Source organism: Bombina bombina, chromosome 7 (genome assembly GCF_027579735.1).
Source record: "Bombina bombina isolate aBomBom1 chromosome 7, aBomBom1.pri, whole genome shotgun sequence".
Taxonomy (NCBI): domain Eukaryota; kingdom Metazoa; phylum Chordata; class Amphibia; order Anura; family Bombinatoridae; genus Bombina; species Bombina bombina.
Genome location: NC_069505.1, coordinates 627,602,394 through 627,619,009, shown reverse-complemented (window position 1 = coordinate 627,619,009; position 16,616 = coordinate 627,602,394).

Below are 16,616 nucleotides of genomic sequence, written 5' to 3'. Positions count from 1 at the left end.
AGTTAGGGGTTAATAAATATAATATAGGGGTCGGCGGTGTTAGGGGCAGCAGATTAGGGGTACATAAGTATAACGTAGGTGGCGGTCGGCAGATTAGGGGTTAAAAATTTTAATCGAGTGGCGGCGATGTGGGGGGACCTCGGTTTAGGGGTACATAGGTAGTTTATGGGTGTTAGTGTACTTTAGGGTACAGTAGTTAAGAGCTTTATAAACCGGCGTTAGCCAGAAAGCTCTTAACTCCTGCTTTTTTTCTGCGGCTGGAGTTTTGTCGTTAGAGCTCTAACGCTCACTGCAGAAACGACTCTAAATACCGGAGTTAGGAAGATCCCATTGAAAAGATAGGATACGCAAATGGCGTAGGGGGATCTGCGGTATGGAAAAGTCGCGGCTGAAAAGTGAGCGTTAGACCCTTACCTACATGACTCTAAATACCGGCGGTAGCCTAAAACCAGCGTTAGGAGCCTCTAACGCTGGTTTTCACGGCTACCGCCGAACTCCAAATCTAGGTCTTAGTGTGCTATTGCGTGACATTAGACTCTAATGTTTAAAGATGCAAATCTGGTGTTTCAAGATCCGTTTCCCACGCAACATTTCCGAATGTTCAAATTCAGGTTATAATGTCATTAACTTGGATAATCTGTTTATAAATGTTAAACTACAGGTTTGTTTGTTATTAGTAAATAAACCTCGAGATTGTATTTGTCTGAACTGCTCATATATGTTATTGTGCAATGGCGTCTATATTTTTAAAAAGACATTACAAACAAACAATTGTATCAAATGATCTGTAGAGATAGAAAATTGTTTAGACTTTAAAATGTAACTCAATTTATCTTTGTATTTAGATATCCTCAACAGAAGAAATTTAAATGCACATGGTTGAGCCAATCACATAAGGCATCTCTGTGCATCCACCAATCTTCATCTACTGAGCCTATCTCGATATGCTTTTCAAGCAAAGTATGTCAAGATAAGAAGAGAAGTAAATACACTCTTTAAATCTCTTAAAGGGACACTGTCCAAACAAATTTAGCGTTCGTGATTCAGATTGAGCATGAAATGTTAAGCAACTTTATAATTTAATCCGATTCTCAAATGTTAAGAATTATCTTGTTATCTTTCTTTGCAAATCAATAATTATATTTTCGATTACGGACAATTTTTGCAAAAAACCTGGGTTGTCCTTGATGATTGTTGGATAAATTAATCCACCCAAAAAAAAAATGGTCTGTCCAGAGTACTGAAGCAAATAAATTTAATGCCTTATTTTTAAAGTAATGATAGCAACATCACGAGGAACATTGATAATATGAGACAATTTATAAAGTTGCTTAAAATAGAATACTCGTAGTATATTTTGAGTTCATGTCCCTTTAAGGAGACATTTCACAATAATGCTTGAAAAATCATAAACCTAGGCACCTTCCTTTTGCAAAATTAGTATAACATATGAGTAAAGCATATTTAGATTAACTTCTGGATTGTTTTACACACTGACTGAAATATATATTGTAATGGATGTATTTCGCAGTCTTCAGCTTAGAGGGACATTAAGCTATATGTTATTTATGCATTTTGGATAAGATTATAATATTTGAACAACTTAATATGTTTTGGTATTCAATCATTAGATTGTAATTATATATATTCTTGGATTAAATACATATCTACATAGGCTATTTTGATGCTGATTGTTGGTTGCACATAGATGCCTTATGTAATTGACTAAGGTATGTGCATTGATGTATCTTTTTCTAAGTATATTTAAAGACTGAATGTAATTCTATAGTACTTTCTAAATATGTTTAAATTCTTTTATGATTTTTTTAAATTCAATACACAATATACTTTGTGAATGTCCCTTTAAGGACCAAAACATTCGGAATCTTGATTTAACATTGTCAAAAGAAACTAAAGGGGAATGAAAATTATATATAGATATGTGATGTCTAACCCAAGAGGTAAGATTTTAAAAACTACATAATATTAATAACTATAGTTAAATGTCCCTTTAAATGACTCCACTAGAAAATAAAATCTATTAACATGGCATCCAATAACTAGCTTGTGCAAAATATGAAGTTAAATGACCTACCGTTTATAAATTTAAAATTTATAAATTTAATAAAATAAGGTTTTGAGATACCTAAGGAAGATACAAGATCTTATCAAATTAATTTTACATTCAACAACACTGTCACTTTAATGTAAGTGAACCACTTCCCCTTCTTAAAAGTGAAAAAAAAAAAATTATGTCAAATTCTGACTACATATCCGAAATTATTTTAACATCTAAGAATTTCACAAGAAAAGCATCGATGGATCTCACTCCCCAATTAATTTAAAAAAGATAGTTTAATTTAATATTCTCTGAATCAGTGGATTTTCTAAAATTAATGCATAATTTGATCTTATGCATGTGCTTGTCAAATAGACAACTACCAGTCATGGGAGTCAAATTGTTTTTTATTGACAGATTATAGGGATATTTATTATAATCTGTTCAAAAGAGGGTATTTAATAATAAAATGTTGATTATTAACATTTAAAAATAAAAAGTGTTTTTTAACAAAAACAAAAAAATATTCCTGGAAGTCATCAGATGACAATCTGTAATTAAAAAACAAAATTTTACAAAGTTAATACACACGTTGTAAAATATTCATAAAATACATTTACAATCATCTTGTGTCTATGCTCTAACTTTGTGCTAAATTTTATAAAGATATTTATGAATAAAATTTTTGGAGGAAAAACCAAAATAACCATACACCATTATATTGTGTAATAAAAATTACATTTAAATATCAGCATTTCTAATTATACATAATGTATATCACATTTAAATAATAAATATATATGTATGCTGAACATAAATGTAATATTTAATGTCCATTCAAATACCTCTATATCAACTATAATATGTATTCCTTTGTCTGATTGTGATACATAAATATCTAATTATGAACAAAGTCTGACTAATGTATGTAAGCTACTAATATTCTACATTCTTCCTGTGATTCTTAACTAGCTTGCATTGGTAAACCAACCTGGATAATGCATGGTCTTTGAAAGTCAATTCTGGAGAAAACAGGTGATCTTCAATAGGTGTCTTATTCATCATTTCATAAAATAGAGGATTAAAATCCAATCTAAAAATTAGAAAATCATCTAAGTGTCTGATTGTGATACCTAAATATCTCATTCTGAACAAAGTCTGACTAATGTATGTAAGCTACTAATATTCTACATTCTTCCTGTGATTCTTAACTAGCATGCATTGGTAAACCAACCTGGGTAATGCATGGTCTTTGAAAGTCAATTCTGGAGAAAACAGGTGATCTTCAATAGGTGTCTTATTCATCATTTCATAAAATAGAGGATTAAAATCCAATCTAAAAATTAGAAAATCATCTAAGTGTCTGATTGTAATACCTAAATATCTCATTCTGAACAAAGTCTGACTAATGTATGTAAGCTACTAATATTCTATATTCTTCACTATCATGCATTGGTAAACCAACCTGGATAATGCATGGTCTTTGAAAGTCAATTCTGGAGACAACAGGTGATCTTCAATAGGTGTCTTATTCATCATTTCATAAAATAGAGGATTAAAATCCAATCTAAAAATTAGAAAATCATCTAAGTGTCTGATTGTGATACCTAAATATCTCATTCTGAACAAAGTCTGACTAATGTATGTAAGCTACTAATATTCTACATTCTTCACTATCATGCATTGGTAAACCAACCTGGATAATGCATGGTCTTTGAAAGTCAATTCTGGAGAAAACAGGTGATCTTCAATAGGTGTCTTATTCATCATTTCATAAAATAGAGGATTAAAATCCAATCTAAAAATTAGAAAATCATCTAAGTGTCTGATTGTGATACCTAAATATCTCATTCTGAACAAAGTCTGACTAATGTATGTAAGCTACTAATATTCTACATTCTTCACTATCATGCATTGGTAAACCAACCTGGATAATGCATGGTCTTTGAAAGTCAATTCTGGAGACAACAGGTGATCTTCAATAGGTGTCTTATTCATCATTTCATAAAATAGAGGATTAAAATCCAATCTAAAAATTAGAAAATCATCTAAGTGTCTGATTGTGATACCTAAATATCTCATTCTGAACAAAGTCTGACTAATGTATGTAAGCTACTAATATTCTACATTCTTCACTATCATGCATTGGTAAACCAACCTGGATAATGCATGGTCTTTGAAAGTCAATTCTGGAGAAAACAAATAGGTGTCTTATTCATCATTTCAAAAATAGAGGACTGTGAAATACCATCTAAAAATTAGAAAATAATATAAGTGTCTCCAATAGGATGCCTCCACAGCCTTATTCTATCAAATAGTTGGCACTTACCATGTGAACATGTCTTTGTATGGTTTTCAAGGTCAGCAGATTGGAAAGATAATGCCAGACATGATCCCATTGGTATACTTCAATTTCAATCTTGGCTTTTTCCACTGTCAGTCTGGGCAATCTTCACTGTCAGGCTTCGAATTCTTCCCTTTCAGTCTTTAGATTAAGTCAACTCCCTAATGGCAGAAAAAGTTTAATAAAAATGATTACTACAAGTGTGTGAATCAGTTCTGTACCCCTCTCCCACCCCCCATTTCTGAATCAATTTCTGTCACTAGCTTACTAAGCGTGTGTAGCATCTTGTGTTATGTTCTATCAAGTGTGAAGATGAGGCATATTGAGCAGAACGAACCTCTAATGTGTGAAATTGAACCATAGTCATGCTAGAGGATAGTTATGCTAGAGGATCCCTTTCTGAGTATGTACATTTTAAGTAATGTGTAAACTAAATACTAGTTTAAAAAATGTATGCCATATGATGTATTTGTGTACAATTCATGCCAGCATCAGTCCATACATTTATACTTACCAGCTGATGTCCTCTTTAAAAACCAGGTGGCAAAGACTCGCTACAGGACCCAATGACCAGAGCATCACCTATATTAATAAATCAAACACATTTTTAGCATTTGATGAACAATCATAACATGTTTGCACAATTCTCTACTTGTCATTTCCTTAGAGTTCACATCTATTGACAATACTCCAGTCTAACTTCTATTATTTACCGTCTAAAGTGGCGGTTGATGATGTCTGCTCTGACATTGAGCCCCTCGTCCCGGAATGGCCCCTCTAGAACAGGATCATCCTCCTCATCTCTGAGGAGGTTTCGGTGCGCCTGGACGCCCTGCAGCATCCCAGCCCGCTGTGCAATATTATGCAGGACACTACAGGCTATAACGATCTTAGCCACCTTCTTTGGGTTGTACTGGAGGGCTCCTCCCGACCGGTCAAGGCACCTGAACCTCATCTTCAGGAGCCCGAACATTCTTTCAACCGCCGCCCTGGTTCTCTTATGAGCCCTATTGTAGCGCTCCTCAGACACATCAGTCGGGCTACGCAAGGGGGTAATAAGCCAAGGCCGGCTCATGTACCCAGAATCACCTATAAATTATGAACAGAACATAATTCAAACTGAATCCTCAAAATAGTATTTTGAGTCCAATAAAAAATTTTGTACACGATAATCCACTAACAAATGTTTTTTTTTTTTTTTTAAATAATCTAGTTCAATATAATTCTCTATATTCCCATTTCAGCTTTGACATACTACATATGCGTATTTCTCCTAAACCAGACCTTGTGTAAAATGCAAACTAAATGGTTACATTGCATTCTCTATCTGAGCATTTAAGGTAAGACATGCTACATATCTGCATTGAACTAAAAGTAGACATTAGCGGAAAGAGACAATGACATGGTTAAATTGCATTAGCTAATATCTTCCCATTTCAGCTAAGACATGCTACATATGCGTATTTCTCCTAAACCAGACCTTGTGTAAAATGCAAACTAAATGGTTACATTGCATTCTCTATCTGAGCATTTAAGGTAAGACATGCTACATATCTGCATTGAACTAAAACTAGACATTTGCGGAAAGAGACAATGACATGGTTTAATTGCATTAGCTAATATCTTCCCATTTCAGCTTTGACATGCTACATATGCATATTTCTCCTAAACCAGACCTTGTGTAAAATGCAAACTAAATGGTTACATTGCATTCTCTATCTGAGAATTTAAGGTTAGACATGCTACATATCTGCATTGAACTAAAAGTAGACATTAGCGGAAAGAGACAATGACATGGTTAAATTGCATTAGCTAATATCTTCCCATTTCAGCTTTGACATGCTACATATGCGTATTTCTCCTAAACCAGACCTTGTGTAAAATGCAAACTAAATGGTTACATTGCATTCTCTATCTGAGCATTTAAGGTAAGACATGCTACATATCTGCATTGAACTAAAAGTAGACATTAGCGGAAAGAGACAATGACATGGTTAAATTGCATTAGCTAATATCTTCCCATTTCAGCTTTGACATGCTACATATGCGTATTTCTCCTAAACCAGACCTTGTGTAAAATGCAAACTAAATGGTTACATTGTATTCTCTATCTGAGCATTTAAGGTAAGACATGCTACATATCTGCATTAAACTAAAACTAGACATTTGCGGAAATAAAAATAAATGGTTAAATTGCATCCTATAGCTGAACATTACGCTAACATTTTAAAACTACAGTGGCAATTGTCAAACTAATTAACCATGTTGTGCACAAATACTCACCAACGAGATAAACAGGGGGCATTTGTCTTTCCTCAAACGGTCTCCACAGGGACGACTGAAAGAGGATGCGGGCATCATGACTAGCTCCTCCAAAATTCGCACACACATGCATAATCCTCATCTGTGCGTCACAAACATACTGCACGTTGAGGCTATGAAAATGTTTGCGATTTCTGAAGGGCAAGTCATCAATTGGAGCACGCAGCGCAATGTGGGTACAATCTATGGCTCCCAAGACATTGGGCAATTGAGCAATATCAAAGAATTCCCGCTTCAGGCGCCTCCAATCACCATCATTTTGTGGGAATCCTATGTATTGCTTACTGATCCATACCATGGCGTCCAGAAATTTATCAAACACCACAGAGAATGTACCTTGAGCCAGGCCATGCATGTACATTTCTCCGGATTGAAAACTCCCGGAGGTCAGGACGTAAAGACAACTTAGCATCTTACTCATGCCGGGAACAGCAGTCCTTATTCTTATACGTGGCTCCAAATGAGGTTTAAGAAGATCGTAAAGGCCAATGAGCTGTTTGCGATTGAGCCGATACTTATCATAAACCTCAAAGTCGCTCATGTTTTCCAAGGTGGGTCTCACCCTGTAGACACGAGGACCTCGAACCAGACGACCCCTTCGTCTCAGTCTGAGCCGCCGAGGCTGCCTGATTCAATCAACAGCTAGTTCGCCAATAGCAGCACCAGCAGCGTCTACCATGTCATCGTCATCCATCTTTCAAAACAGCGTAACAAGGTATGCACTTGATCTGATGTGGATCACAAGTGATGCTTTGGCCATGTTGTTTGGGGTATTTATAGTACAATTAGTCCAATGGTAGTGAGTTTGTAATGATTGCTGATTGTATTCACTTGTTGTATGTGAGCGGCGCGAATGCTTTCACAGTGGGCGTTTTTTTGTTGTTTGCTGAAATGTTGTTTTCCCCCAATGAATCTCAATGTGAAAGTGTCAAATATCACACATACAGTGCATGTTTGTAATGTTTGATCATATGCGTAATCCATATTTCTTAAACGCGATCTTATAGTAAAAAGCACACGTCCAGGCTAACATGAATGAAAGTGCATAGTTGTGTATAATGTGCATATAATGTGATCGATCAATGTTGCTGAAATATTGTTTGTAAACGATAAAGTAACATCTGCCATCTGTAGTATTGTATATATAAGTGATTGCCGAGCTGTCAATATTGTATGCGTCCCATTCAAATGGCACTAATACTGAATAACTTCCGGCTGTCATATGTAGTATTGTATATATAAGTGATTGCCGAGATGTCAATATTGTATGCGTCCCATTAAAATCTGCATAATAATTCTGAACTTCCGGCTGTCATCTGTAGTATTTTATATATAAGTGATTGCCGAACTGTCAATATTGTATGCGTCCTATTCAAATCGCACTAATACTGAATAACTTCCGGCTGTCATCTGTAGTATTGTATATATAAGTGATTGCCGAAATGTCAATATTGTATGCGTCCCATTAAAATCTGCATAATAATTCTGAACTTCCGGCTGCCATCTGTAGTATTGTATATATAAGTGATTGCCGAGATGTCAATATTGTATGCGTCCCATAAAAATGGCACTAATACTGAATAACTTCCGGCTGTCATCTGTAGTATTGTATATATAAGTGATTGCCTAACTGTCAATATTGTATGCGTCCCATTAAAATCTGCATAATAATTCTGAACTTCCGGCTGTCATCTGTAGTATTGTATATATAAGTGATTGCCGAACTGTCAATATTGTATGCGTCCCATTAAAATCTGCATAATAATTCTGAACTTCCGTCTGTCATCTGTAGTATTGTATATATAAGTGATTGCCGAACTGTCAATATTGTATGCGTCCTATTCAAATCGCACTAATACTGAATAACTTCCGGCTGTCATCTGTAGTATTGTATATATAAGTGATTGCTGAGATGTCAATATTGTATGCGTCCCATTAAAATCTGCATAATAATTCTGAACTTCCGGCTGCCATCTGTAGTATTGTATATATAAGTGATTGCCGAACTGTCAATATTGTATGCGTCCCATTAAAATCTGCATAATAATTCTGAACTTCCGGCTGTCATCTGTAGTATTGTATATATAAGTGATTGCCGAACTGTCAATATTGTATGCATCCTATTCAAATCGCACTAATACTGAATAACTTCCGGCTGTCATCTGTAGTATTGTATATATAAGTGATTGCCGAGATGTCAATATTGTATGCGTCTCATTAAAATCTGCATAATAATTCTGAACTTCCGGCTGCCATCTGTAGTATTGTATATATAAGTGATTGCCGAACTGTCAATATTGTATGCGTCCCATTAAAATCTGCATAATAATTCTGAACTTCCGGCTGTCATCTGTAGTATTGTATATATAAGTGATTGCCGAACTGTCAATATTGTATGCGTCCTATTCAAATCGCACTAATACTGAATAACTTCCGGCTGTCATCTGTAGTATTGTATATATAAGTGATTGCGAGATGTAAATATTTCTTAATTGTCCCATTCAAATCTCCCTAATAATGCTGTTCCAAACTGTTGTTTACGTATATGTTGTATTGTAGTATTGAGTGGTAAAGTTCAGAAAGGGGCGGTACAGTCGTGAATCTGTAATGTGTATGGTTGAATCTTCTAATGACGTCATCATATTATTAACCTGCCTATGTAGTTCTGAAATCCTCATTGTGTTGTTGTATTGTGCTACATTGTTATTGTGTGCTGAATAAAATATAAATGTGTGCTTTGTGGTTGCGTGATGGGTGATGCGTGTTATGTACATATACGTATATATTGTGATTGTGTCCCACATATGCTGACTTCTATATAGCGGTGTGGCATTGTTGTTCCTTCCCATAAAGTGACATCTGTAATCTGGTGTAATGATGTTCTTCTTGTACGTAATTCCTAATGGTATATTGTGATGGAATCATGATGTTAAAAGTACAGTAAAATCCATATGTTCTGTTTTGTGATTCCTAGAGAGAATGTAATGTGTTTTTCCCCCATCATTTGAATGCACATGTATGAGTGAATGTTAAAAGTAATGTATGTGCATCCATGACTGATCATGTGTTAAGCCTATGTAGATATGCTGTTGCTGCAAGCATATGAGTTGAATAAATGAAATGCAATAATAAAGGTAAATGAGAGGTGTTTCCCATTGTGTACTCTTTGTGAATCCTGAAATGTTGTAATTATTTTTGTGTCCGTTTAAATGTGTGTTTTTTTTAAAAAAAGTTTGTTACTAGTGATGTTGATTTGTAGTTGATGTAATATAAAAGTATGAAACAATTTAATGCTGTTGTGAATATTCAATAAGTACAATCCATAAGTCCACCATAGGGAAATAGTCATTTCTTGATCTATTTATCATAGCTGTGTCTAACGCAGAAAAGCATGTTTTTTTTTTCAGATTTCTAGCGCTGGTATTTGGAGTTTTTTTGTCTACGCTATTTGCGTGCGTTATGGAAATCTGTCTGTCGCGTGCACGAGCACGTCTTCCCCATAGAAGTCAATGGAGGCTCCAAATTTTGGTGTGTTTTTTTTCAAAGACTGGTTTTCCTCGTAAAGTGAGTGACGTCATGAGCTTGTGAGAAAAAGTATCTAAATCGTGTTAATTTTGTAATAAATAACTTGTTTGTGTATGTAATGTGGTGTATATTTTTTGTATGCATCGATGAGTGTATGTTTGTGATAATCTTATTAGTTAGATGTAGCTATATGAGGGTCTTTTCCCGTGTGTCAATGTAAGTCAATGGCAAAATGGATTTGTGTTGTTTTTTTTTCTAACACCCGAGATCTCGCAACTTTGATCCTTTCTATTTGGATGAAAAATTATTAAATCTGAAAAATAAATATAGTGTAGTGTTTGTATGAGTGTAAGTGTACTTTGTGTAATATTTGTTTTGTGATTCGTGGATGTTTATTTTGTCGGTAGATGTTAACTACTGGGTCTGAGCTGTCGGTAGAGATTTGTGCATTGGGTGATTTTTGAGTGTCGGTAACTAAACTCTAAATACCGGAGTCCGTAAAAAAACAGCGTTAGGAGCCTCTAACGCTGGTTTTCTCGGCTACCGCCAAACTCCAAATCTAGGCCAAATTTCTTTTGATATTCTATAATCCTTCTCTCTACCTCTTGAACTTTTCCTGTCAATCGAGAATCTAGGAGTTAACTTAGAATCACCCACTACTATTAAGTTATAATCTATATAATTAAGAAGAAGCACCTGTAGCCTACCCCAAAAATCTATGTCTAAGTTGTTTGGACCATAAATATTACATAGTGTATAGAACTTATCTTTAATTTCTATTTTAATAACAAGATACCGTGAGTTATTGTCTATTTTAGACTCTAGAATTTTATAATCCAAGTTTTTATTCAGCAAAATAGTCACTCCCTTTTTCCTCTCTTGTCACCTCATCACACTCCCGTTTACAGGACTTCTCCAGACTGGCTCCCATCTTGTGGAACTCTCTGCCTCGCTCCACAAGACTCTCTTCTAGTTTTAAAAGCTTCAAGTGTTTCCTAAAGACTCTACTGTTCAGGGATGCATACAACCTACGCTAACCTTTCCTAATACCAGTTCCTCTCCTCCATTGCTATCCCCTGAACCCCCTTATCATGTAAGCCTAAAAGTCCAGCTGTTTGTAGATCACCTTCTTAAGAGCTGACTACAACAGTGCAACTCTTGGCAGGGCCCTCTACCCATTTGATCCCTATAATGGTTTTGTTGTACTCCCCCTTTGTTTATAGCGCTGCAGAATTTGTTGGCACTCTACAAATAACTGATAATAATAAATAATAATAATACATGGTGTAGCAAATATCTCTTTTACCCAGTTAGCTTTGAATTTAACTAGTTCTAAAGTTGATAATCTTACCTCATGTAGGAATGCAATGCTAGTTTTTAATTTTTTAGATTGCTTAAGAATTGTTTTTCTTTTAATTGGTGAAATAATTCCACCAACATTCCATGACGTGATATTTATTGTATGTTTAAGCCTCTGAACCATAGAATTATATTAGAGTGTCTAAGTGAAACATGTGTCCACATAACTTTTACTGATCAACATCATTTTTAATAACCCCATTAATATGGGAGAAGGTTGAAGAAAGAAAAAAACACAAAAAAAGAAAAAAGGAGACAAAAATGGATAAAAACTGTAGCAACCTCAGAATACAAATTAAGCATCACCATATTCTTGAGCTAAATGCTGCCTTGCAGGATAGACAACAAATGAATGCAATGCTTTTTGGATAAACTGTGAACAGAATTGTGACATTATTTTCCTTTTATTGCCTCTCCTATTATAGCGTTAAATTGTTTTAACTCACTGATAACTCTTGTCTAAGTTTGTCAAACTGAGGCATCATCAATGCGGAAATTTGTGTTATTAGCATTTGAGTATCGATATTTGTATGTCACGTGCTCATGCTATCCATGCTGTGTTTGTTCTATTGTGTTTTTATTTCTGTTTCTATCTCTGTTTTTAGCTGCCATCGTCATTGGTGATTTATCTTTTAAGTTATGAACAAATTTCTCCATCAACACAATACAACACTAAAATAGAGAGTGTGCATATACAAACAAACAAAAATAAGAATGTAAGGATAGGGATCGCGTAGCTGTCCCCTGACTTATGATTAGGTGATCTTTGACTAAGACAAGTGAGCAAGGTGAGTAATTGAACAAATAAAAAGTGGGGAGGATACGAGGACAAGGATGACTGAGATGAACTCCGAACTACAGTGACGGGTAAGAAAATGAGTGATCAGAGAGGGTGACTGGCACACAGTGTAAGGGAGTGAAAAAAAAGGAGTCTCTCTATATAATACTCTCTTGCACCCCAGAGGATATTAACTTTATGGCAACAGAGCCTTTAGGAGTCAGATGACTTTATAAATATGTATCAATTGACTATCTTGAAAATTATGGCTTTCTTTCAGACCCACAGGTATTTCTTTACCTAAAAGGCTCCCTTAGGACACCAAGTGGACACCAAGTGGGGGCAGAAAATCTATTACTTTTTAACACCAGCGCCCAGAGTTATTTTTAGCCTTAGCTTTAATAAATTATTTATATCAATGCATTCAATTAATCATTATTTAGCAGCCTCTATTACATGTTTGCACCTATTAAATATATCAAATTAATAGTGTGGCAGGGTAGACAGAGAAAGATTTCCCTACTTAGACATCAAACCAGAATTGCACCAGATAGTCGGTCACCATTAAACTATTAAAGCAAAACAGAATCCTAATTCTATTGTACAGCCTACCTAATAACAATTCATACTTAAGTTCCACAACTATACAATTTTATATGTAAGACTATTGTTCCGCAGGAGATTATATTACTTTGACTCTTTTACCGGATTATAAATTTATTATGTATCAAAAATGCTACCTCTGTAGCTGAATATCTGTGGTTATAAATATTTATATTCCGGCCATTTGATATTAGAGCGGATAAACATTACAACTCCTGCAGCCAGCCAAAAGAAAGAATAAATAATAGTATTCTGTGAATTATTTATCCTATTAGCCTTGAAACCGATAAACTATAAACTAGTTTAACAGTTCAACTTTATCTTCATGCTGTACTTAATAAGCAGCTATATACATGGCAATTATTAACTAAACCCATGTATGTTGATCTTATACTTTCAGGGCAATGTACCTTAAATAAGAAAAAGAAATCCCCTAAATAACCTCATTAGGGGTGCTTACCTCTTTAAACATATATACGGGTACAGGATCGCTTACTTTCACCTAGATTACGAGTTTTGCAGTAACAGGGGTGTGGTGCTAACGCACAGTTTTTCCTTACCGCTCACCACAGACAGAGCTGGTATTACGGGTCTTTAGAAACCTGGCATTAGCCACAAAAAAGTGAGCGTAGAACACAATTTAGCTCCACATCTCACCTAAATATCAGCACAGCTTACAGTAGCAGTAAACTGGAAAAATGTGCTCGCGCACGATTTCCCCATAGGAATCAATGGGGCTGATTCGGCTGAAAAAAAGTCTAATACCTGCAAAAAACCAGCGTTCAGCTCCTAACGCAGCCCCATTGATTTCTAGGGGAAAGACTTTTTATGTCTACACCTAACACCCTAACATGAACCCCGAGTCTAAACACCTCTAATCTTACACTTATTAACCCCTAATCTGCTGCCCCCGACATCGCCACAACCTACATTATATTATTAACCCCTAATCTGCCGCTCTGGACACCGCTGCCACCTACATTATACTTATGAACCCCTAATCTGTCGCCCCCAACATCACCGACACCTACATTATAGTTATTAACCCCTATTCTGCTTTCCCCAATGTCGTCGCAACCTACCTACAATTATTAACCCCTAATCTGCCACCCCCAACGTCGCCGCCACTATAATAAAGTTATTAACCCCTAAACCTAAGTCTAACCCTAACCCTAACAACCCCCTAACCTAAATATAATTTAAATAAATCTAAATAAAATTACTATTAATAAATAAATTATTCCTATTTAAAACTAAATACTTACCTATAAAATAAACCCTAATATAGCTACAATATAACTAATAATTACATTTGTATCTAGCTTATGGTTTATTTTTATTTTACAGGCAACTTTGTATTTATTTTAACTAGGTAGAATAGTTACTAAATAGTTATTAACTATTTAATAACTACCTAGTTAAAATAAATACAAATATACCTGTAAAATAAATCCTAACCCAAGTTACAATTACACCTAACACTACACTATCATTAAATAAATTACCTAAATTAACTACAATTAATTACAATTAAATTAAATAAACTAAATTACGGAAAAAAACAAACACTAAATTACAGAAAAAAATAAAATAATTACATTTTTTTAAAACTAATTACACCTAATCTAATCCCCCTAATAAAATAAAAAAGCCCCCTAAAATAATAAAAATCCATACCCTATACTAAATTACAAATAGCCCTTAAAAGGGCTTTTTACGGGGCATTGCCCCAAAGTAATCAGCTCTATTGCCTGATTACAGACAATACTCCCCCCAACATTACAACCCACCACCCACATACCCAACCCTAGTCTAAAACCCACCAATCCCCCCTTAATAAAACCTAACACTACCCCCTTGAAGCTCACCCTACCTTGAGACGTCTTCACCCAACCGGGAAGAAGTGGTCCTCCAGACAGTCCGAAGTCTTCATCCTATCCGGGCAGAAGAAGTCCTCCAGACGGGCAGAAGTCTTCATCCAGGCGGCATCTTCTAGCTTCATCCATCCAGAGCGGAGCGGGTCCATCTTCAAGACATCCGACGCGGAGCATCCTCTTCTTCCGACGACTAACACTAAATGACGGTACCTTTAAGTGACGTCATCCAAGATGGTGTCCCTTCAATTCCGAATCGCTGATAGAATTCAATCAGCCAATAGGAATTAAGGTAGAAAAACTCCTATTGGCTGATGCAATCAGCCAATAGGATTGAACTTCAATCCTATTGGCTGATCCAATCCTATTTTCTTTTTTTTACAGGTAATAGAGCTGATTACTTTGGGGCAATGCCCCGCAAAAGGCCCTTTTAAGGGCTATTTGTAATTTAGCATAGGGTAGGGATTTTTATTATTTTGGGGGGCTTTTTTATTTTATTAGGGGGATTAGATTAGGTGTAATTAGTTTTAAAAAATTGTAATTATTTTATTTTTTTCTGTAATTTAGTGTTTTTTTTCCGTAATTTAGTTTATTTAATTTAATTGTAATTAATTGTAGTTAATTTAGGTAATTTATTTAATTATAGTGTATTGTTAGGTGTAATTGTAACGTAGGTTAGGTTTTATTTTACAGGTATATTTGTATTTATTTTAACTAGGAAGTTATTAAATAGTTAATAGCTATTTAATAACTATTGTACCTAGTTAAAATAAATACAAACTTGCCTGTAAAATAAAAGTAAACCCTAAGATAGATACAATGTAACTATTAGTTATATTGTAGCTATCTTAGGGTTTATTTTATCGGTAAGTATTTAGTTTTAAATAGGAATAATTTACGGCTAGATTTAGAGTTTTGTCGGCAACGACCCGCGTAGCTAACTCTGGCATTTTTCTGGCCGCACCTTTAAAATAACTCTGGTATTGAGAGTCCACAGAATGGCTGCGTTAGGCTCCAAAAAGGGAGCGTAGAGCATAATTTAACGCTACTGCAACTCTTGATACCAGAGTTGCTTACGGACGCGGCCAGCCTCAAAAACGTGCTCGTGCACGATTCCCCCATAGGAAACAATGGGGCTGTTTGAGCTGAAAAAAAACCTAACACCTGCAAAAAAGCCGCGTTCAGCTCCTAACGCAGCCCCATTGTTTGCTATGGGGAAACACTTCCTACGTCTGCACCTAACACCCTAACATGAACCCTGAGTCTAAACACCCCTAACCTTACACTTATTAACCCCTAATCTGCCGCCCCCGCTATCGCTGACCCCTGCATATTATTATTAACCCCTAATCTGCCGCTCCGTAAACCGCCGCTACTTACATTATCCCTATGTACCCCTAATCTGCCCTAACATCGCCGACCCCTATATTATATTTATTAACCCCTAATCTGCCGCCCCCAACGTCGCCTCCACCTGCCTACACTTATTAACCCCTAATCTGCCGACCCGGACCGCACCGCTATTATAATAAAGTTATTAACCCCTAATCCGCCTCACTAACCCTATAATAAATAGTATTAACCCCTAATCTGCCCTCCCTAACATCGCCGACACCTAACTTCAAGTATTAACCCCTAATCTGCCGACCGGAGCTCACCGCTATTCTAATAAATTTTTTAACCCCTAAAGCTAATTCTAACCCTAACCCTAACACCCCCCTAAGTTAAATATAATTTAAATCTAACGAAATA